This window comes from Marmota marmota, unplaced genomic scaffold, assembly GCF_001458135.2.
Source record: "Marmota marmota marmota unplaced genomic scaffold, marMar, whole genome shotgun sequence".
Lineage (NCBI taxonomy): Eukaryota > Metazoa > Chordata > Mammalia > Rodentia > Sciuridae > Marmota > Marmota marmota.
Window position 1 is genome coordinate 13164014 of NW_026000142.1, and position 25365 is coordinate 13189378.

Sequence of the window (25365 nt, forward strand, 5' to 3'; positions counted from 1 at the left end):
CTCTAAAATTTGCAGAAAGATTTTCAATAATATGATAAAATAGCACATTTGGGTTACTCCATTCCCATATCATTAAAAGTCAGTTTTAAAAGTCATTTTGAGTGTATCATTTAAATATTTTGATGTAAAAATTTCCTAATTCAAGAATGCAATATATTAATATCAACTTGAATATCAAGAAAAGGAATTTGTATTGGGCAAAAATGAAAATAGATCCTCCTTCACAGTACTAAACAACAACAAAAAACAACAACAACAACAAAAAAAACGAAATCAATGTGGGTTCTTAAACTCCTACAATCAGGATTATTGACAATAAAAGTAATTTTAAAATATTATGTATTTATACTAGAAAATTTATATTTTCTTGGTACATATACCTGGTTGTGTAGGTGGTGTTTTATCAACAACTTCAGCTTTTATTTTGTGGACACAGTCACATATTGCTCAGATTCACTTTCTAGGCCCTCCCTGCTGGGACAGCCATTAGCAGGTGGCTCCCAGGGCTTTCCTCCTTATAGAGAGCTGCCTCCTCCAAAGTCACAAGCTTCTTGAAGCAACCCATACCTAAGGACTGAGGTGAAGTTAGAATAGTCTAGGCACTGCAGCTCAACATGGACCACTGACAGAAGGTTTAGCTTATGAGCTCCCTTTGGGTTTGTCTGGCCAGCATCAATGCACAACTCACTCTGGCCAACCAACCCTGCTTCTTTTCCATCTCTTTCATTAGTGTGGGTCTCAAAAGAATTTTCAGTAAACATTCTCGCCACTAATAAAACAATCTTGTGGGATTGTTTTAGTCTTTTTTGCTATTTTACTTCTGAGTTCTTAGTTGTTTAAAAAAAACAAAACAAAACATGTATTGTATCCTTTCACATTAGGACAAGTCTATATGACCCCAAATTAACTAAGACAGGATTAGAGCATTCATAAAAACAATTTTGTTTAAAGTGACAAATATTAAGATGTATTATAAATTTTTAAATGTACCAATTAAAGATAATTTTTTATTTCTATTATCCTATAAACATAAATGAGAGTTATCATTTAAAATTACTAGTTTTTTTCTTAAATCCAAATTCAGGCAGAAATTTTTTAAAATTATGTTTCAGGATCCCACAAGATATATTAAATAGAAATATTTGGAAGAAAAGAGAAAAATCTACTTTAAAAGATGCAATTAATAATTCTGATGCAGTGAGGTCACTTTCCAGCATAATAATGACCTTCTGACCTTCTGATAGTGATGCTTCCTTTGAGCTTCAGATAAGGGTGTAAAAATGAGGTGAAAACAGAGTATGAGATCATTTAAAAGTAATGAGATTATATTGACTCTCTTCAATATATTTCTTTATGTTGTTCTGACTTTGAGAAACACATTTCAAACACAAAATTCAATAAGAATAGAGAATATTCCTAAAACATAATGAATTTAATGGTATTTCAAATGAATAGCATCACATATTAAAGGGAAAGAAAAAAGAACTAATATTGAAGAGCTTTTGAACATTATATTTTAACCAAATAAAAAATTAGTTTGTGTTTTAGTATTATAGGCCAGCAATTTTTAAACTACTCGTGAAAAAAAAAACTGGAGAAAAAATAAATTGGGGGGAAAAGGACTTTTTGTGTGTTTAGGATTAAACAGACAAGTAAATACACGTGGGTAAGGGAAATCAGATTTTTTGCTATTTTAAAGGAGATTTATAAATATGGAAAGGGGGCAGGCTAGAATAAATCTGCATCTTTGGATTAAAGCTGGAGGTATCAGAAATTCTCTTTGCATGTAAGGAGGGATGGAAAGAGGGGAGAGAGGAAAAGAGATTAATGTTTGAAGAATTTTGATTAATGACATTCAGGTATTCTTCTATGCTTACAAATTTAATACAAGTCTGAAATTATTAGAAAATAAAAATATCAAGAGTTGAAATAAACAGAAAAATAAAAATGATTTAAAAATAGAATGCCCATATATATGACATGAGTGATACCATAGCACGAGGACTTTTGTTTAGACTGTGTCTAGACAACTTCATTCCAGATGGCAGTCATTGAAATAATCCTCACAGTTTCAGTGTGGTCATTCCATATGTGAAAAGTTGACCTCTCTCAGATCCCATTCAGCCCAAATTAGTAAGTATTCCACCCAAACCTTCTGCCCTTACAATGCAGGCCAAGTGAATTTCCAATGTCCAAATCTCACATATTTTTTTTGTCTAACTTTGTTCTCTGGCAACTACAACTTGCTTTGCTTCTATGCAAGGCAGGAAAAAGATGCTGGAAATTAATGCCACTTAACCTTCTCCTTTGGAGTATTTTCCCAAGTAATAACTGCCCGGAACTGAATAAATATTCAAAGAATGCCTGTGTCCTTGACTGGGATAATGCTGAGGCACATATTCCACATTAGCTACCAGATTTTCCAGAAGGATAAACTCCAGTTTTCCATAGTATTCAACTTTCTTGATAACAAACGTTTTAATGACATTTTGTTCATATTTCCCTTACTAATTAGTATTTTTCCTTAGAAACTACCTATACTCATTTTTGTGTTTGGGTATGTTCCTTAGAAAAATCTTAAGACAACAAGTGTATCAATTTTTCCTTAAACACAAAAGCTATTACACATATAATAAATTACTAAAATCCAAATGGATTATATCTATACTAATGTATCTAAATTAATGTAATTAAGTAAAAGGAAATAACTTATTTCATATGATTTTGTCTTTGCTTCCTTTTTATCTAAAAACCTAGGTTTCAAGCAAAAATTCAAATAGTACAAAAATATGCATAGAAATTTATGTCTCTTTCCAATCCCATAGGAAAGAAGGCAAATACTACGTTTTTTACATAATACCTCTGAAAATGCTTTTGCATTTGCAAATACTTATATTTATCAATGCATCCATCACTTATTTTTAGTATTCTAAAGGAAACATGCTCTACAGATTGTCCTGCATATTGCTTTTTTACTTAGCAATATGTCTTGGGTGTTAGCCATGTCAATATAAATAGATCTTTCTCTTAATTTTCCTAAAGCAAGTGAGAAGAAGTTCATTAGTTTGGGATTGTTTTTGTACCTAGAGTCATTATGTAAATAAATGGAAATTTAACTTTAAGGACTTTCTTGTAATTGACTTTAGAAAACAAAGAAACAAAAGCAGTTTCAGCCAATTACATCTCACCACCTATTTGGTTATTTAACTATTGACCTCTCCTTAGGTCATACTCAAATAGGGCAAATGTCCATCTGAAGCCAATTAAGTAATTCTTTATTTTAGCCAATAATACTTGCTGCTGATGGTTCTAAAGCAGAACTCTCTGGGCCTCCTCTCACTTTGAGTGCTGCCCAATTCATGAATTGTTATTTACTGAAATTAATTCAGTTAAATTTATGTGTCAAAAGTTTTTCTTGCAATGTTTTTAAAGAAGTATAATTTATTAATAGAGTTATATAGTGAAGGATATTTGGCTCATTCATTTCAAATCCTTTTGTATAACAACAACAACAACAACAACAACAACAAAAGGTTCAAGAAACATCTTGTTTATATCTAAAGGGACATATTCTACCATCATGGTAAAGGATTCATTTTCTGAATTCAATTTTGCTGGGTTCAAATATTAGATATTTTATTTTAACATATGAGGGAAAATTATTTACTTTTCTTTTATATAAGTCTCTAAATTTATAACATAGGAAAAACAGACTAATAATTTAATGAGTACACATAAAACAATTAGACACAATGTCTGTTACAAGACAAATGTCTCAAAACATTAGGCACTGCTGAAATATATATTTAAGGACTTGTAAATATATGTCTAGAGTATGGATGGCTGAGGATGGAGGATCACAAGTTCAAGGCCAGTCCCAGTATCTAAGGCCTTAAGCAACTTAATGAGACCCTGTCTCAAAATAAAAACTAAAAATGACTATAGATAAGGTTTAGAGGTTAAGTGCCCATGGGTTTAATCTCTATTGCTGAAATAAAAAATATGTCTAGAATAGTTTATTGCAAGTAGAATTTGTTAGTGAAAGGCTATGAGCAACTAAACATTTGATAGATACTGACAAATTGTTATCTAGATTGGTTATATCAGTTTTTACTCCTCTGACACCCCGGAGAGCATGGTTTCATGGCTTATTTTTCATGACTTCTTGTTGGTCACTATTGATTCTTTCACTTTCCAATTATATATTGTTGGGAAAAGGTATAACGGCAGCCGCACCCCAAAAACCCCAACATGGCGCCTGAGGAACTTCTCTTCCTGTCTCTCCCTTTCCCTCCTGAGCCAAAAACTCCCGCCCGAGCCAATACTCACTCCCACCGGCGGGAAACCTTAGCCCCAATAAGAACTAATTTCCTGGGCTCCGGAACTGACATCTGGAAGAACTTACCAATAAACGGGTGACCCGTCATTTACCTAAGCCCTGCCACCTATCCTTAGACCTATATAAAAGCCCACAGCCTTTTGTAATAAAGTGGAACTTCTTCGGTGATTTGTCTCCTGTCGCTTCTTCTTTCATATATAAAACATATGTGTGAAATTTTCCTGAAGAAGTATAATAAGCTTAAGTACCTATTTACAAGAAGTACTTTCTCTTTAACTGGCTTTTATATCTTCAGTTTCTTGTACCACTATAATTTCTGTGGAGAAGCGATTTCTCCCAGTTTTTCCTGAAAATCTTTTATTTTAAGTCTAGAGATAATTTTTATAATTTCTATTTTCTTATTCCCCCTAAAACTTTTACCACTAGGCTTTTGCTGATTCCTTACCCTCACCCCCCATTGCCCCTTGTATAGTAAGACTGCTCTTACAAAAGTTATCAATGATTTCCACATTTAAATTTTCATTTTACTTCATCTTCCACCAGCAGCTGACATCCTTGTTAACTCCTCCATGAAATACTTTCTACACTTGGATGTCAAGACACTGCATTCCTAGTTTTCCTACTATGTCACTGACTGACTTTTCGTAGTCATCTTTGTTGATGTCTTTTCACCCACCCCATCTCTCATCTTGAAAGACTCCACAAATTATTTCCCAGTTGATACTTTATCAGAATGTATTCCAGTGGTGATTTTACCAGTTTTAAGACATTAAATCCAACCTTACTCATTCATGCTGACTTTTTTCAAATTTATGTCTAAACTTCAGACTCAGATATATATAACAATCTACTCATTATCTCTAGTTAGATATCTCTAGGCATTTTACATGTAACACTTTTTAATTTGAAAAGAAGTTTGAAAAGATGGAAAGCATAGAGTTGTTTTGATTTCAGGCATTAATTTATATTATACAATATTGTAAAATTATTATACATAGTAAATATCTCATTACTATATGTCTATATTTGCAATAATTATTGAAGGTATAAAATGATCATAAAATTAAATTAAAATTCATATAACATTTAGGCCTTTTGTTAGCAATATTTAAGTGAATTAACCTTTCTATATTAGATAAATGATAATTGCTCATGTAGAAAAATAAGTACATTAGCCTGAAAAAAAGCAATAAAATAGTATGATGATGTTTTATTGGGCTAAATTATGTTTTTATTTTATTGAAGAGTTAATAAAATTTGTTTCTATGATGAAATAATATCTTCTTGAAATTCTCAGATTTTTAACTTCAGGCATCACTAAAAATTATACCAAACTACTTGAAAATGAAACTAAAATTCTGTTTCAAAGTTTTTTTTTTTTTAATGTCATTCTGAGAATATTTGGACATTATTCAACACAGAGCAACATCTTCCAAAAAACTTAAAAAGGCTTTATATCTTTGAAGACTTTATAAATCTCAAAAACATTATAATTTGGCTTTAATATTAAACCTATAAAACTTTTCCTGGAAACTTTAATTGAATATAGACTAATTGGATAACTAAAACATCAAATCCCACATTTGACACCTTTACTTCATAACCTTGGGGTATGGCATAAGCTGAGAACATAAAATTAGAACTGTAATCTCTGTACTGAGGGACAAAATTCTGAACAACTTGATTTTTTGATCTCTTAATTAGAAACAAAAAAAATGTTCAAGTGCCTCAATGAGACAGAGAAAAATGCCTTATTAAAAATTTAATAAAATTCACAAATGACCCATTAATTAGAATATAACTTTCCTTCTAAAAGTTGATTTGGGGGGAGAGAGAAATCCCAAAGTGACCCAAAGAAAATTCTGTATCACCTGTGGTTCTTTTTTGGTAAGTTTGGGAGCAACTTTCCAGTTATTTATGGCATATATAAATAGAAATACAATTCAATCTGAAAGTCCTTTTAAAAGAATTGTGAAATAATTTTAATAGTCTTATCTAGGCCATAACAAAAATTTTAACTAATTGAAAGAATATCCATTTATGTATCAGCTAGGTTATATTCTCTTTAGTAAAACTTAACCATATTTGGAAAATATCAATGCTATTTTCATGAGGGAACAAAGAGAATAGTTGGTTATAAATGTTTAGTAGAAAATTGTCTTTAGCTTTTAATCATTTACTCACCTTACAATTGAGGCACATTATGTGGACTCTATTTTATTGATTAAAACATAATTTCCAGATATTCTTCATACCTACATATTTCTATTCTAAAATGAATGTGACTTGGGATAGTGTTTAGGGAGAGAAATCACTTGCATATCATAACTTTTTAGAGGCCCTTTAATTCAGAGTTTATTCTATAGTTTTGAAAACTTACCAAATAAAATGTTCAGAAAATGAGTTTTAAAAAGAAAAGACATAAGAAGCACTGTCATGTTATTCTTATGGCCAGATGAAGATTTTGTGTGTCGTTCTATGATCAGTGAAACCCACTGGAAGTTTTAAAACAATTTACAAAGTACATTTATATCATTATATGGTGAATGGATTAGAGGAGGAAGAATTCTGGATGTTAATGACAATGTACTGTGCTAGTTTTGAATGGTTTGTTGAAGATGAAAGGACAAAACATATTTCAAATAACATCTTGAGGTCAAGTTGGTGATAGATTAGGTATGGATTGAAAATTGAATAAAACTTTTTAAAATTATTTTTCTCTGCTTTTCTTTCTTACTCTTTATTGAATAAGTAATATTTTCTATACTTTCTTTTTATCTTTTTGATCTGGAAGTTTAAAATCATGTCTAAACCATGCTTTTGATGGTTTCCTTTAAATTTTAAGTATCTGTATTTAGTTATGTATGTTTTCAAATAAAGTTTATAGTTCTCAGCATTTCTGTCTTCCTTCAAAATATGAGTTTTGTTCTCTATAATTAATTATTCATTGATGATCTGTCTTCATCTTGTTTGTTTTACCTACAATTTTAGTTGTATTATTACTTTAGCCATAAAATTATTTATTTTTTCACTAGTTAAATTTAACAATATTTTGTATTCATTCATTTTAATTTTTTATTTTATGCATTGCCTTATATTCACTTTTCTGCTTTGGTGACCTAAAGAAAATTCTCCTAGACATTGCATGTAGAAAACGGCTTTTATATTCTCACTTTTGATGATAGTTTGAAAGTTGTTTTATTTCATCATTATAAGTATATTGCTCCAAAATTTAAAATATACCATAAGACACTTAGTTGTCTTGTGGAATGATTCTTTATGGTAAACAGAATAATTGTTTTCTGTATGAATTTTGTTGATTATATCTTTATGACATTATATAATATTTTATATAAATTGGCAATTCATTTTACAGATTTTATCTCATTAAAGGGTGATTTACTTTTTGCAGTAGTACTTTGGTAGTATAATCTAGTCATTTTTTGAACATAAGAAGCCATTGATAATCATGCTTATCTCTTATGTGACTGCTATTGCAATTATTACTGTTTAGTACATTTCAAAGATATGAAATAATAAATATCATGCCGTTATACTCAGAGGATGAAGGCAAAGTGGTGGCAGTTTGCCTTTGGTTGCTCTCCAGTTTCTTTTTCACTAGATCACCAAGTGCCCAGTGGTTTTGCAATGTGGAGCTCCATGCTTTGCCCTGTGTGATCATGTCCTCCTATCACAACTCCACTATTTAGAGTGATACTAACTAATGCAGGGTCTATTGTGGGTTAGGGTACAAGGGAAAATAACCACTTATGTTTTTTTTTTCTTCTAGAAGAAAATACTTATATTTCTAATAACCATATTTTGAGTCTCTCTTTAAATTGGTAATACAGAATTTTTTAATCCATTGTTCAAAAGGCTACATTTGTATGTGATGTTTTCTCAAGAAAATCAAAACAATCTAGAAGCTCAAAAAACTAATCTCTTTATATTCATTGAACATAGAATTATAGACCCAACCTGATTTTCTCTCAAAATTGGGAGCCATTTGCCACAACACCATGAAAAGCTAATTTTGGCTTTACTATAAATTACTGCAAATTCTGAACCTGCTTGGAATGCCTGCCCATGCCTTGAACTCGCCCAGGCCTGGCTCTCTGACCAGATAGCAGCCCTCTCTGAAACTTTAGTGAGGCCTCATAAATCTTGGCCTTCCCTGGTCAGATAACGATCCTCTCTGAGGCTCTAATGACCTTCATAAATTCTGATGTCGGGGCCAGCAAAAATGTAAACTACCATTTGTGTTATGCTCATCAGAGTTTTGTTATCCGTAATCCCCCCCTTTTTTTTTAAACTTTCTGGGCTATAAAGCTGGGCTGCAGGAAACTGCGGCTGCTGTCTTGTTCCTGCGGTTTTGGGTGGGAGAGGCAGCCCGGCCGGTTGAAATAATAAGCTTGCTTTAATTTGATTTTAATTGGAGTCAGTGGTCTTTTCTTGCGTCCTGGTCTAACAGAAAACATATTGTTGACTTTCTAGATATATTAGGAGAATGCGGGAGATGCCTTTGAGCTATGTTCAGTTACAAATCACATTATTAAACAGAATGTTATTTGATAAGAAGAAGAATGTTACTATCATAAGGATTAAGTCCATTTTAGACTAACAATAAAACCCTAGAAGAGCTGTATAGATGTAAGTATTATCTAAAATATTTAGTCAGTGTGTTATCCAAACCCAAAGCATGCATATACATATATGATTATTGAAAACCAAGTAGCCTTTCATTACATAAGAATATTTAAATTTTTAAAAATTTCTTGGTCTACCTATCTCCAAAGAACCTAATGATCCAAGAAGTGTCAATTTTTCAGTTTGAGTTCAAAGGCAAAAAAAGATCAGTATTCCAGGTCAAGCACTCTGACAGCAGTTCCCTCTTATTCAGACTTTTTGTTCTGTTTAAGTCTTATATTGACTGAATGAATACCATCTACATTAGAGAGGGCAGTTGATTAAAATAATGATCTCATCCAGAACCACACTCACATACATACTAAAAATAATGCTTAACCAAACATCTGGGCACTCTGTGACCCAGTCAATTGGACACATGAAATTAAATATCACAGTGAGAAAAAACATATTGCTTTTCATGTGAAAATATTATAAAACTTCTGTTCTACAATGTATATAAACGAGAAATTGGATCTACTCTTATTTAATGTATGTTTTGAACTTTATAAACATGCATATTAACAATTGTGCATATTTAATTATCATAAAAAATCTATGAGGATGAAAAGGGCATAGTATTAAAATCTGTATTTTATACAGTATGCAATATATTAAAAACACTTTGTCCTTTTTATTGAATAAATGAGATTTTATTATTAAATATTAAAAGAATCATAAGTAATTATTCTTTAAATTCAAACAAAAGGAACTTCATTATTGGAAGCAGTGAATAAATCATTGCTTTATACTCTACTTTTACTAGGTAGTCTGCTTTTAGTTTTCTAAGGGTTATGATGAACAGAGGTCTTTATTTTAAAAAATTTACCTTATGGACTATTTCTCTTATGATTATTGCTTTTTTCATATGAAGTAATCATTTATCACAAATTCATAAATATATTCAACTATAAAAAACTTCCAAAAGCTTTATATATATATATATTTAACCTTTCACATTGAGTTTCAGAAACCACCTGGCTTTAATTTTTGTATACAGTATAAGGTAGAGGTTAAGGTTAATTACTTGTAATCATAGATAGAATAATGCTAATGACTTCAAGAAGCTGTTGAAATATTTAATTTACTACTTTTGACAGCTTGCATATCTATTCTCTGTGAAAGAAAAAGTCTGATAGCAACCAAGGCATAATATCCTGATGTGAAATCCTTATTATCTCTGTTAGCTTAGTAATACATTGATTGAGCTGAATCTACTATTAGAACAAAAGCCAATGATTTTTCTGTGTAGCTCTGAATAATTTGACATGTTTCTCTATCACTGTTATTCTCAATCTCTCAAAGATAAGATAGTTATTTTATCATGAGATTTTATTGATAAAAATCTTTTTTCAAATGCGTATTCCTCATATATGTAAAGGACTTAATATGAAAATGATACTTCCATATTGTCATTATTATGCTATTAGTATTATTATTAATTAAAATTATTATTATATTAATATTATTTTGATCTTTGAATCAAAATTGAAATATAAGGAATTGCAATGAATTCTCCCACACTTCAATTATAAAAACATGTATAAAAATATTTTTTTAAAAAAGTGTCAGTCTCTGCAGGTAAAGAAAAATTAATTTTTTTACTTTAACTGGAAGACATTTATTACAGTGTACATCAATAGGCAAAGAATATTTTGTAAAATTATGTCATGTTGATAATTAATTGTCAAAATTTGTTTCAAACCTATAATTTAATAGAAGACCTACGACTAGAGAAATAATTTTAAGTTCTTTATATTTTGGTCACAATAAGTTTTTTTTTTTTTTTAAGTTTGAATACAGGCAAAAATATGCACTGATCTATATTCTCATAGCTTATTTTCTAGAGCAAATATCTTTTATGGAGACGAAATAATATTTATTTATTTACTCTACAAAATGTTCATTTAGTAGCACCTTAGTAAATATTTTGAATATGATCCTACTTAGTTCTCCTATAATACCCCAATTTATTTTAGGTTACTAGCAGGTTATTGGGACTTGAATTTGTGTCTTGAAATATGACACAGTCTAAGTTTTTGTAATGGAAGCAATTCATTTACTTACATTGTATTTATATGACTTGGCTGACCATGAAAATATGCTACTCAAATCTTTTGCTCTTAGGCATATCATTGACTGATGGCTTCCAGGGCTGCCACTCTTATTCCTTCGTGTGCTCATGCTGAAGCCAGGCTTTCTATGAGCTGTTCTCATTCAGTGTTGGTGCATAGCAGGGGTACTAATGCATCTGCTGAAAGATTGTTTTCAGAAAAGGGTAAAATCATGACTCTCATACAGATATAAAGTAAGCAGACATTAAATATTTTTATATAGCTGTGCCGTGGCACACGTCTCTGATCCCAGCAACTCGGGAGGCTGAGGCAGGAGGATCTCAAGTTCAAAGCCACCCTCAGCAATGGTGAGGCTCTAAGCAACTCAGTGAGATCCTGTCTTTAAATAAAATACAATATAGGGCTGAGGATGTGGCTTAGTGTTTGAATGCCCCTGAGTTCAATCCTCGGTACAAAAAAAAAAAAATTGAAAAAAATAAAAGACTTGTATGTATCTGAAAAATGACAGAACCATGTAGATGTTATAACCTGTTCAAAGGTTATAACATACACATTTTTTCAATAACACACAAATTTCAATAACATACACATTTACAAATTATGTTGCAATGAATGTGAAGTTTTTGTTCTACTAGACAATTTATTTATGTGACCATAAACAAGAATTGGTCAGTAGTAGTATCAGTAACCTACAATGTATCAATTGTAAAATACCTTCATAGAGTCATATTGGATTAATGAAGTTTGGTGTGTGATAGTATAGTTTGTTAGTGAAGAACAAAATTTTTCCTACAGTTTGCCTCTATCAAAATAATCTGAAAAGAAGACTGCAAAACTTGTCTGGTCTCAATAGATTTGACCTAATCATTTACATAGGTACAGAGTGTTGATTTACCACACAGATGTCCATAAGTTTTCTTTGCTGAAAGGTTTCATAAGGAATGTCAGATTGGACTTTTAAGAGCTTCCATAATTTGGTATACTGGGGCTAGGACACAAAGCTCAAGAAACTATCTCAAGTATAACTCTTATATACTGTAGTTAGAAAATGTAGAATGGTGTAGCACTATGGAAAACAATATGGAGGTTCCTCAAAAAATTAAATATAGAATACCATATGATATCATAATCCCACCTTTGGATATAAATCAAAAAAATCATAAGAACTGCATCTCAAAGAACTGCAATCAGTAGTTTGAGATACCTGCAGTCCCATGCTCATTGGAGAATTATTCACAAAGCTAAGATATAGAAACAACCCAAAGTTCTGATAGATAAATGAATTTTCAGTACATACATACATCTGAATATTACTAAGCTTGAAAAAGAAAGAAATACTACTGCTTAAAAAAACATGGATCAACCTAGAGGACTATAATTATGCTAAGTAACAGAGCCAGTCACAGAAGGACAAATACTCTATGATTGCACTTACACAGAGTATCTAAAATCACCAAACACATAGAATTAGAGAATAGAATGGGATTTTCTGGGTCAGAGGAACTGTTGCTTATTAGGCATAAATATTCAGTTATGCAAGATATTTAAGTCCTTAGGTGCAACTTATCACCTCTATTTAGCAATAGATAGAGCATTTTGTACTTGAATTTATGCTGAAGATAGCATGTATGTCTCTCTGCATGTGTGTTTAAACCTGTTTCAGTTGTAGGGACAGAGAGGGATCAACATGTAATCAAACGTACCACAAACTGGTAATATTGGAAGACTTCATTTGTTTTAATGATTAAAAAAAAGGTTGCACAATAATCAGTTACTCTTTTGTGTAATTTTCCCTAATAGTAAAGATGATTATAATAAAGCAATGACAATTAGAATCTTGTTTACATAGTATCCTCTAGCTGAGGATATATTCAAATTTTAGAATCTCTACATTGTAGATAATTGCTGAAACTTCTCTGTGGTAAATTTTCTTTTAAGTTCTTCACAATATTACATCTTTTTCTCAGACAAGTGCACAGAAGACTGCTCTATCAACAGACATTTGTATCATTCTTAAAGATTTTGAATTGTTGACTCCTCAGGGCAAACCTAATTATTTTGCAAATGTGAAGACAAACGAAAAGTTAGCATCCTTAATAGAGACATAAATGTGATGACCAAGGAGGAATCCTTTCCAATATTTCTGCAGCATTTAAAAGGTAATTATGTAGTCTTGCCTTAAAAAAAGTCAGCCTTTTTAGAACTTTAAAAGAGATTCGGCCTATTAACTATTGGGCTTTAATATACAATAGAAAATATAATCTGCAGAATTTTTGCTCTTGTCCCATAAAACTAATTAGCTTTTTAACCACTTTAGAACTTTAGAAGTTAGTTTTAAACCTTGGGCTCATTTCTGTGAGAGAATAAAATGAACAGATCTGTAATTAAAAATGATTCAAAAAGTCATACTGGCAAAAAAAAAAATTGTCCTTAAAGTATAATATCAAGGAGATGTGACCATAAAAAATCAGCTTTGGGATGAAAAGGGGCAGATCCCCACTTTTTCCTTCCTCTCTAGACATTCCATTGATGTGGTTTGATTTGCCTTGACGTGACTGGCAAAGACTTATTAAAAAATTCAAGGAACAATGTGTTAATTCTCAAAATAAGTTTGAACCTGGGCCTGGGCATTTGGCAGGAATGAGTAGTTAATCCAAGCACCAGTATTAACACTTAGAAGCACTATTATTTCATACAGGCAACTATAATCTCCCCCCATTTTTCTTCTCCCTTTGATCCCTTCCTTCCACCTTCCCTCTCTCCTTTCATCTTGTTATGCTGGAATTCGGGACCCCCAAAAGACCACCAGAGACCAAGATCAATGTAAACAGCAAAGAGGTTTTTATTGCAAGCTAGCTCGGTCCTCTGCGCGCACACACAGCAACTGGTGAGCTGAGAGGCCCCGAGCCTAGGGTTTGCAGCAGTTTTATACACTCTTTGGGGAAGGCGGGGACTTCACATACATCATAGCATCTCTTAGCAAATCATCACACACCACGGGAAAATCAAAAAACAACTCTAAAATATGATTAGCACATTCACTGACAGGAACAAGTTGGGTAGGGGTGATTGATTAGTACAAGAAAGGGATTCATTTGAACTGATGGTTTAAGCCATGAGGGGAGTATGTGCTGAACTACATGATTTCCCAACATGTTATCAACCACCATAAACTACTGTGAGGGTCATCTGGCATCCCTGGTATTTTCCCTGTCTCATGCTGATTGGTGGTTGCTAGGGAGTTGCTATAGGTCCCCACCTAGCCTGACTGAGTTAGGGACACCTGGATCTCTCCTATTATTTGTAGATAAACAACTCAGCAGGATGGGTATGTGCCTAGGAGTGCCCTGTGGGTCTTTCCAAGGACAAGGGTTATGCCTCGTTCTTTGGACAGGCTTTACTCTAAGGTAGAGGCTGGTTTCTCAAGAGTAGTCAAGAGGAAAGATGTATGAAATTCTAAAACTCTGTAAGTTCAGATAATTATTACAGTGGGTTACTTACAATTCGATATAAAATTCAGCAACTGTTTTCTAAAATGCATCAAATTGAATCAGTGGAATGCACTTATTGAACTTGCAGTTTTTTTTTCCCCACACTGAAACATCATCCACTCATTCAGCTCTTTCACATAAATTTATGGTAAACTAAATATTCTAATTAAAAATCATTAGAGCTGCAGTGCACGCCAGTAATCCCAGAGGCTCAGGAGGCTGAGGCAGGAGGATTGCAAGTTCAAAGCCAGCCTCAGCAACTTAGTGAGGTGCTAAGCAACTCAGTGAGACCCTGTCTCTAAATTAAAACACAAAATAGGGCTGGACATGTGGCTCAGTGGTCAAGTGCCCCTGAGTTCAATCCATGTACAAAAAAAACAAAAAAACAAAACAAAACAAAAAACTTTAGAATCTTACTTTTCAGAAGAATTTTGTCCCACTTTGGGTTATTTAATTTCTCTTTTCTATACTAAATTTAATTGAAGAAAGTGGGTGGAGGGGATATATTAGGAATTAGATGAATCTGGAAGCCAGAGAAACTGAAGAAGGTGATGGTTGCTGAGTTGCTGAGTGTGTTTTATGGGCCATGTGCTGCTATGTATGCCTGAAACAATTGAGATGCAAATTTGGGGCAACTTTGCTATCTAAATGCTTGGCTAGATTTAGCACTCCATTAGGATGGCTTTTCTACAAGTTTGAGTAAGCATGCCATCAGTACTCTGCTCTGGGAAGCCATATGTTCATTTCAAAGTATCCTAAGGAAAATTGGACAGTTTTATTCTGATTCAATGTACAAAAATTCAGATTCAGTGCTAACCCTGCGAGGGAATCCAGTCCCAATGACTCAGGAGAGGATGTATCTTTTGCTGATGTCACATGGATAGCCAATGATGGAGAGTGTTCAACAAGACTAAGGACAGAAGTAAGGTCAAGGCCAAGCTTCAAACAGGAACTCCCTTTCTTTGAGAAGCCTCCAGGCAGGCAGATTTCCTTACCAAACTTGTCTCAAGAAAAGTCCCCACTGAAGATAATAGTATTAGCAAATGAAGAAACACTTCCAAAGATCTGTGAGCTTGGAAGAGAACTTGCTGTTTCCAGTGCTCAGATTGCTAAAACTGTGACTCTGCTAAACCAACAAGATCTCACGTGGATTCTAGCATATCTGTTACTACAGCCCTCCCACTCTCCTACCACACAGAACCTCCCTCCACCAGGACTTCACCAAAGCTTTTCTGCTATTGATCTAATTAACAAAGAAAATAGAAAAAAGCTAATGCTGGAAAGAGTTTGGTTAAGGTCAATTCAAAGAAACCTGGTATGCTAACATGTTAGAGATCATTAAAGATATGAACAGTGCAAAGCTCTGATCAATAAGGAGTACACAGCCAAGATTAAAAATACAACCCAGTAGATGTACTGACCCTGATGTCCTCTAGCAGAGGCTCTGGAAAAGAAATTTGCATATTGCTATCAAAGTGAGAGCCAAGATAAAGTCTGAATCAGAGGCCACCTCAGAGACAGTGTTATTTGGGACACATATGTTAAAATCTAGAGGATAAAGGAAGGCTTTAGTTGAAAGTGTTTCAAACTTCTAATAGACAATGAGCTCAGAAATATGATCCCAGCTCAGCAGTTGGTTTGTGAGGGCTGAGTTTAACTAGTAGAAACCTGAACTATTTAATAAATACCTGATTCAGTGTTTCCTTTTAGCCTAATTGGAGGATTAAACAATAATGAAAACATTAATAAGTTTGATTTTGCTTTTATGAGATAGTTCATTCTGGAACTCTGTATAATATATGTGTATTCTGACATGTTTTTAATATGTGGCCAGTGTATTCAGGTTTCCAGTTTTGAAAATAATTGTAACATTTCACAACACAGAAAGGACCATTTTAGATGATACTATGCATTTAAGTTCTTAATATCTGTATGAATGGTTTATATATTTATATTTGTATATGAAACCATTTATATAAAAATTAGTAACAAAGAATAGCAATGAGGGTACTGTTATTTTCATTTGTTCTCAATACTCATTTACTAGTTGATGTTGGGACAGGTGGTATAACGTGCACTGTAGGGGTGAAATATTTAATTTGAGGTTGAAGTCTTCTTGCCCTTAGCAGAACCTATATTCTGTCTTACATTATAGGAATTGAGTAAAGTTTGCTAAAATTCCTTAATGTTTTCTGTTACAGAGAAACTTAAGACAGGAAAGCTGCTTTCACCTCCTTACCATCCAGAGCTTAGGAATACAATCTATTTTCAAGTAGTGATGGATAAAATTATTGAATTAAATTCCTTTTTAGGTAAAACCTAGACTGTACCATCTTCTTTTCTTCTGACTCAATCATGGAATCATACAGGTGATTTTTTTTTTTTTGCTAAGATAATAATTCTTGAGATCTCGGCATCATGGAGTTTAAAAATCTTTAATTCTGATCAAAATATTAACTTTATAATGAAACTTTATTCATTCAGGTGAATGAATTTCCTACACATTGTTTGTCATTGGTCAGAATACTGGTCTGACAAATTTTGTTGGGAAATATAAGTCTTAGGTGTTATTAAAAAATGAATAACTGTCTTTCTCATCTAAGGACAATTTGCTAAGGACTTACTACAAGGGATCATTTAAAAATGCTTACTATATCTCATGACTTTCTATTTCTGATAAGCTCTGTTATAGTTAATGCCAGAATCTCCTACTATTTTTGTATATTTAGATTTATTATTTAAATCTAGTAAAAATAAAGTTACACTTCCTGGGAGGATTTTGACCTTCTAAGAAATTTATATTTGTATCAGTATTGAATTTTGGTCAGTGCTCCTATATAAGGAAATTACTGTTAAAAAAAAATAGGTGAGCAGTATTTGTGGCCTAATTCAGTCACTGTCTCCTTGACATTGAGCAAATGAAAAGATTTATATCTATTTTTATGTTCATAGAGCTAGTATGACAAACACAAAAGCCGATTATTCTTATAGGCTTTATGAAGTATATAAAGTACCATAATAACATCAAACCTTATTAAGAAAAAACTTCTACAGAGTACAATGCATCTTATGTACTTGTCAAAAAATCAGAAAATAGTATATCCTAACTTCATTAAATTAAAAATAGTAACTTAGAATAAACTTAGAATATCTCTAAATAACAAAACTGCATGTGAATCCTTAAATCCAAACTAATAACCTGAATTGTGTAAATTTTAACTGCATTATTTATATATATTTATACATAGTTATTCTTATATATACTTGTTTATTTGATCCATAAGCATTGATGCTAACTGTACCATGGAAATTCATTCATTCCTTCTACAAATATAAAATATATAAAGTATTGGTATATAAATATTATAAAAAATTTCTTATAATCAAGAAATAACTCAGATATACAGATGGGTACACATGTATACACATACATACACATTCATGTATATATTAAGAAAATGAAGTCTGAATTTTAAAAATTACAAAAATGTGATAGAAGATTCAGTATTGGAGTTTAAAGGAAAAGGCAATTACAATATTGTCAATATTAGGGAAATCCTAAGGCTAAGGTCTCAAAGTTAAAAAAAAAAAAAAAAACAACAGAAAAATTACAGATACACAGCTAGATACTAGACCAGATAGGAGAGTCTGAAATTTGATCTCCCAACTGCAATATTTAGTGAATTTAATTTAATGTGATTATTGAATTTTTAAGATTTATAACTAACACATTGCAATTTTTTATGTATTATCAACTTTTCTGTTCCTTTTTTGCTCATTCTTTGCTTTCTAGATAACTCTTTTAAGTGATTTAATTTTTTAGCTTCCACTTGTTTGTTAGTAATTAATTCTTCAACTGTTCTTTTAAAGGTTTTCTTAAAGAGTAAAAGTTACACTTTGATTTATTTTTTACAGTCTAATACAATTATAATTTTTACTCCTTTCTGTGCAAAGCACATATCTTTAGGGCATCAGTATTCATTATGGTGAGATTAGATAAATATATACATATATACATTTATGTATCATAGTTTTTTGCAAAAAGAAACTGGAAGTGGTAAATTGATAAGATTTGATTGCATATACACATACATTCAGAAAGAAGAAGGTAGAGAATACAAATATAAATTGAACTTAATTAAATAAAATTAAAAATTTCTTTTCTTTTTTTTCATTAGCCATATTACTAATGCTTATTAGGCACAAATGGCTAGTGTCTCCGCCAGTTGACAGAGCACAATCAAATATGCACACAATTCCATAGTGGCACCCTTTCAGAACCCTTTAATCTTTTCTGCTACTTTCCTGAAGTTTGTATTATTGTTGCTTGTCATATTAGTTTTAGATATTTTTAACCTGTACTGTATTTAATATTTCTTTTGTATTGTCAATCTTTGTTTATCTTTAACTTACAACTTTCCTATGATCCTTCTTCTTCTCTTCCTACATTACTGTAGTTTCCCTGGAATAATTTGATTTTTAACTGAAGAACTCCCTTAATTTAGTTCTGAGGGAAAAAAAAAAGTTGATGAATTCTCTAATTGTTGATGGTCTGGAAATTCTTTTATTTCATCTTCAATTAGAAGAACAGTAAATCAATGCCAATTGTTAAAACTTTAAATTCACATGTAGGAAACTCAAAGAGAAATTGATTAGGAGAATCAAAACATGGATCAGAGCCCTGATCCAAACTAGCAAAGTGACCCTTTATGAACCACTTATCATTTCTTAGTCTCAGTGTTTCAATGTCAATATAAGGTATTAAATCCAGAACCTAAGTTTCTCATCTTTCTAATCATTTCTCTACCTTCTTCTTTCTGAATGTATGTGTATATGCACTCTAATCTTACCAATTTACCACTTCCAGTTTCTTTTTGCAAAAACCTATGATACGTAAATGTATATATATATTTCATTTGACATTCTTGAGTAAATTTGTTTTTGTTTTATGTTTGGTAGAGACACTGAAATACTTTGGGGACTATTTACTTATTTATTTATTTTTTCCTTCAGATCTTTGTTTCTTCAATGAGGAAAGTATACCTTAGTTTGAAAACAAAATTGGTTTGCAAATCTCTCACAGATGACTAGATAAACATTTCTAGTAAATTCCTCGGGAAATTAAAAATGTACCATCTAAAAATTTATGCATCTCCATGATGACAGACTTGAAAAGAGAGTTAAATTGTTCCACATTTATAACTATGCATACATGCATTCTAATAAAACTCTAAATAGACAATATTTTGTTATCTTCCTCATTTTATAAATCAGTTCATTCCAGCACTCAAGTATTTCAAGTTATTTCCTCTTTTAGATTTCCAATATGATTGGGATAGATAGTAATATAAATTGGGAGAGCAAAGGTTAAGTTTCTTTAACAACCAGACTGTCTTCAAATGCTTTGCCTGAAGGGACCTAATATTGTTATAAAATTGAATTCTTATATGAAAGAAAAAAAAAACAAAACAAGGAACACAGCATGAATTGTGCACTTCCTTGACAGGTTTGATAATGGATTTGACAATTTTGTCATCCAGTCATACACCTCCAATTATATCCAGGACACTAGGACCATTTTATGATAACAAATAAAGGCTTCGTTCACTCTGTGTCAAATCACTCAATATCCTCTCTCTCGTGTCTCTAACTGGTTTAATGGTGAAGATGGCGAATAGAGACAATTTATATAACTTGACACTATATAGGCATGCAGAACAGAATTTTAAGTGTAGCAGGTTCTCTTGATGATGGAATATATCAATGGAGTCCTCTTGTCATTAATTATATTTGTGACATTTTTATAAAAGAAAAATGTGATCCACAAACTCTGCAGGCTTGCAGCCTGACAAATATGTTAACATTAGGTAAAACAATTTTTTTTTCTGAATAATAACAACATTAATTATTTGTCATCTGAATTTAAAAAGCTAAGTCTAAGTACTTTTAATTCACATCTTATCTAAATTCAATGAAAAATTAGAATAGTAATTATATGAAAATGTGTAATTATATTCAGTATGTCACTTTAGTTATTATTTATAACCCCACATATTATAGCTCCATTTCATACACATACAAATTTTAAGAGATAAATATTGAATAATTGCCTATTTTTCTAGATGTCTGAATTAGATGCAAGGATAACATATTTAGTACATAATTACATATAAAGCTTCTTTTTTACTTATATGCCCTTTACCCCTGAAGAAAAAAATGTAATTTTTTTTCTGAGAAAAATTCATTGCAAATAGATAAACATGTATGATTATTGTCAATAATAATAATAATAACAATAATAATAATGAATTTTGAACAGATTTGGGTGCTTCTACACTTGATAAAATGGTCACATTTTGACCATTCCTTTGGGTAAAGTTGATTATATGGCCATGTGTGGCATGAGACTAAAAACCTAGATACTTCTTGTCATATAAATTTAGTTTATATTCATTTTTAGATCAAAGCTGCCAATAAGCTTTCAGCAAACCATTTCAGGCACAGAGTAAGATGTACTCTCACACCCCCTACATAGTATCTTCATTCAACAGTTGTCCCTTAATATTGCATGATGCTCCTTGTACCCACAAGCCCCAGCCCCTATATGAGCCCCAAACTTCTTTAATTCCTATTGCAACAATGTAGTTACAAAAGTCTTCTGTGAAGGAGTTGAGGACCAAAGTAAAATCCAGTGTAATCTCCATAATAGGCAAGCACCCTGGTCAAATTCTAATCGTGATTCCATTCTTAAGTGTATTAATGCAATCTTTAACAAAAAATTATTACATGAAATGTTTCCTGAGGGATATAGGACTCAAATCTTTCTTTATTCCAATTAAATTTAAAAAGAAAAATACATTTGACTTCTAGCAACCAAAAAACTTTCAAACACTCATCAATCTGAATATTTTTCAGCAGGATTTTCTTATAGGGTGAGAGTCAAAACCAAATAATCACGTTTTATATATGAATTTTATAGTTTTATGACTCCTAAAAAATTCTGAAATATCATAATTCCTATAGAGAAAAATGTGCATATTAATGAACAAATATAGATATACCTGAGTGTGCACCTTCGTTAGTATAAGTTAAACCTGAGTCACAACTATAGGCTGTCCATAGGAAGAGGGAGAAAATTGGTAGAACAAATATTGCATTTTTCCCCATGCTTATCACTTATAAGAAAAGAGCTTCTCCTTTCATTCCAATAACTTTTTTTTAAGATCAGTAGAAATATTTTGGGATTTTTAATTTTTTATAATTTTTATTATTATTATTATTTTTATATTTTATTTTTTCTTTAGTTTTCGGCGGACAACATCTTTGTATGTGGTGCTGAGGATCGAACCCGGGCTGCATGCATGCCAGGCGAGCGCGCTACCGCTTGAGCCACATCCCCAGCCCCAAATTTTTTGAATTTTTCATTGGTTCTAATTAGTTATACAAGACAGTAGAACGCATTTTGACACATCATACATAAATGAAGTATAACTTTTCTTTCTTCTGGTTGTATAGATGTAGTGTTACAGAGACCATGTAATCATATGTGCACATAGGGTAATAATGTCCGATTCATTCTACTGTCATTTCTACCCCCATACCTCTTCCTCTCCCTTCACTCCCCTCTGTCTACCCCAAAGTATCTCTTTTCTACCCACACACACACTTATTGTGAATTAGCATCTGCATATAGAAAAAACTTTGGCTCCTTGGGATTGGCTTATTTTGATTACCATTTACTGGCAAATCCCATAATTCTATTCTTCTTTGTGGCTGAGTAATATTCTATTGTGTGTATATACCACAATTTCTTTATCCACTCATCTTTTGAAGGGTACCTACATTGGTTCCATAGTTTAGCTATTGTGAATTTAATCTTGCAGAGAAGAGGTAGAAAATATTGAAATCATTTAAGTTGAATAGATAAAATTTATCAAAGTATACCTTTAAGTAACATGGTGGGGGAGTTGGACAGGAAAATGGCAATGAAGCCAAGCAATCAATATTTCATCTTGTGTGTTTTTGTTCATATGTTTGCTCCCAGCCTGAGTCTTTCATGAGAATACTATGGAAATAATTTTAACACACTCTTTTCTCCTGTTAGTTAATTTAGAATCTCTCATAGCTTAATAAGCTTGACTTTTTAAAATGTGAGAATCATGCCTCTGTCTGGGACCTAGGGATGGATGTTGGCTTCAAATAGTTAGGTCTTTAGGTTATTTCTGTACTTGAGCTGGTCTAGGTGTACATACAAAAATGTCCTGTGGATTTGCATTCATTCACCTAAAGGAAGAAGGGAAGGAATATTTACATGTAAGATTTCATCCCACCTTGTGTTTTTTTGTTTCTAAGATTTATCCCACAGAGAGTAATTCCCTTGCAACATACCAATTGCCTCCTGAAGCCCTTTGGTGGCCACTCAGGAAACAGCATCCCATGCCCTGGAGTAGAACTCAAAGATCTACCTGCAGCTGAGCAATGAAGAGAGAAATAGGAAACCTCTCGATAGTTTTGGCTATCAGTGATTGAATGAATGATAGTTTCCTTTTATAAATTTTCAATAGCATTGCTTTCTCAGAGAGTAAAAATAATTAATATAGGGAATCTAAAATGGCACGGATACTTGACCAACCCATTACCAAAACTTGATTTAATAGTAAAGTCAAACATTTTTTATAGGTACCCTGGGTATTTGCATATCTTCCTTTGTTAATTAAATCTTCAAATATTTGCCAATTTTATCTTTGATTTTTATCATAATATTTTTGATTCTTTATATAAATTCTGATTACTAAGTTTCTGTCTATTATGTACATTGTAATATGCTCTGTTATTTTTTGGTTTACTTTTCAACTTTCCTTGAAATAGTTTTCATTGTAGAAAAGTTAACAAATATCAGTGTAGGTAAATCTTTCTATCCATTTATGGACATCTATCCATCTATGCATGCATCTCACATCTGAAATTTTATTTTAAAGGATCTTTGCAGTTCTAACCTCCTAGACAAATCCTTCTCTATTATACTCTTTCTGCTTTGATAGCAATGGATTTTTTTTTCCATCATATGTGACAGTGTGTTATGGTTACTAGGTGTTCTCCAGAAGCTCTGGTGTCAATAAAAAAAGGTTCGGAGGTGAAATAATTAAATTAAGAGAGCTATAAATTAACAAGTGGATTAATCCATTTGATATATTAATAGTTTGAATGGACTAACCTGGTGGTAATGATAGGCAGGTGGGACATGGCAGAAGTAGGTTAATGGGAGGTATGGCTTTAGGCTTATATTTTGTCTTTGGAGCTTATATTTTGTCCCTAGCACCACGATCTCTGTATATGTCAAGGCTGCTATGACCTGAGCAGCTTTCTTCTGCCATCCTTCTGTCATGATGTTCTGCCATTACCTCGAGTCCAGAACAATGGAGTCAGCTGATCATGGACCAACCTCTGGAACCATGAAACCAAAATAAGCTTTTCCTCTTCTAAGCTGTTATTGTTAAGTATTTTGGTCACAAAAACAAAAGGCTGACTTACACACAGTATAAATTGTATACCCTTTTAACTTTATTTTTTTTTCAAATAGAACGGATACTTACTATATTAGCTTTCCTTTGTCCACTTATTAGAACTGGCATATTTATCACCAGCTAGTTTTTATCTGATGGATGCTTAAACTCTTTTTCTTTAAAAAAATAAGTCAACTATATTTTTATACTTAATTTTCCCATGAGTTTTAGAATGCTTTAATTTTTAGAAGCTTAGAATTCGTTTCTAACATATTTAATATCTTTTAAGTCCCATTGAAAATCCCAGTGAATTTTTGTTTAGAAATTCACTAAACTAGTAGACTGGGAATATTAGGAATTCTTTTTGTCTGTTGCTTTACTTTGAACCTCAGTTGTAAAACAAATAAACTTAATAGTTATACTAACTGAAGGACTCAAGCCCCCAAACAAAGAAACAAAACACAAGAACAAAATAAAGTTTATGTAGAATTCATCAATTGTAGCTTGGAATTAATTTTTCTTTTTCTTTTATACTGGAGATTGAACCCAGGGGTGCTTAACCACTGAGTCACATCTCTAGCCCATTTTTAAAAATTTTTATTTAGAGACAGAGTCTTGCTAAGTTGCTTAGAGCCTTGTTAAGTTGCTGAGGATGGCTTTGAATTCATTTCCTCCTGCCTCAACCTCCTGAACAACTTGGATTACAGAAGAGCATCACCATACCCGGGACTTACAATTAATTTCTAAAATTCTTTTTAGAAAAGGAAATAGCAAAATGTGTCTGATCTTTTAGATTTTGCTAACAATAATTATTTTGTAAAATTTTTCAAGGAGACAAAGCAATGGCAAACTCAACTCAGATAAAAGAGGATAAAAATCACTCTCTAGAGCTTGACTGACCTTTTTTAGATAAAGGTCTGGTCATTTGCTCAGTGGATATGTCAAGGTTCCCAGCACAGAAAGTCTCTCGGTACCTTCTTTTTATATCAAGATAAGGTTATTCCCTATCTCTGAGAAATGTGACAGTTTTGTTTTTAAATAGTTAAATTATATACATGGTATTTTTAAGGGCCATACTCATTAAAAGTCATTGAGCTAGGATGAAAGTAACTGCAACTGTATGCATTGTAATAACCTTAAGAGGTGTTTGACAATCTTATAACATGGAAATCCAAACTGCACACGACTCCTCATTTGATTCTCTCAGAGACTGCAGCTCCAGAACACTAGACTCTCTGGAGTTGGTGAAATCTTGTAGGAATACTAGCACT

General features: G+C 32.1%; 1 pseudogene; it reads left to right on the top strand.

Annotated features, from left to right (window-relative positions):
- The first annotated feature begins 15239 nt into the window (after positions 1-15239).
- On the top strand, positions 15240-16186 carry LOC125611344 (annotated as a pseudogene).
- The last annotated feature ends 9179 nt before the right edge of the window (positions 16187-25365 follow it).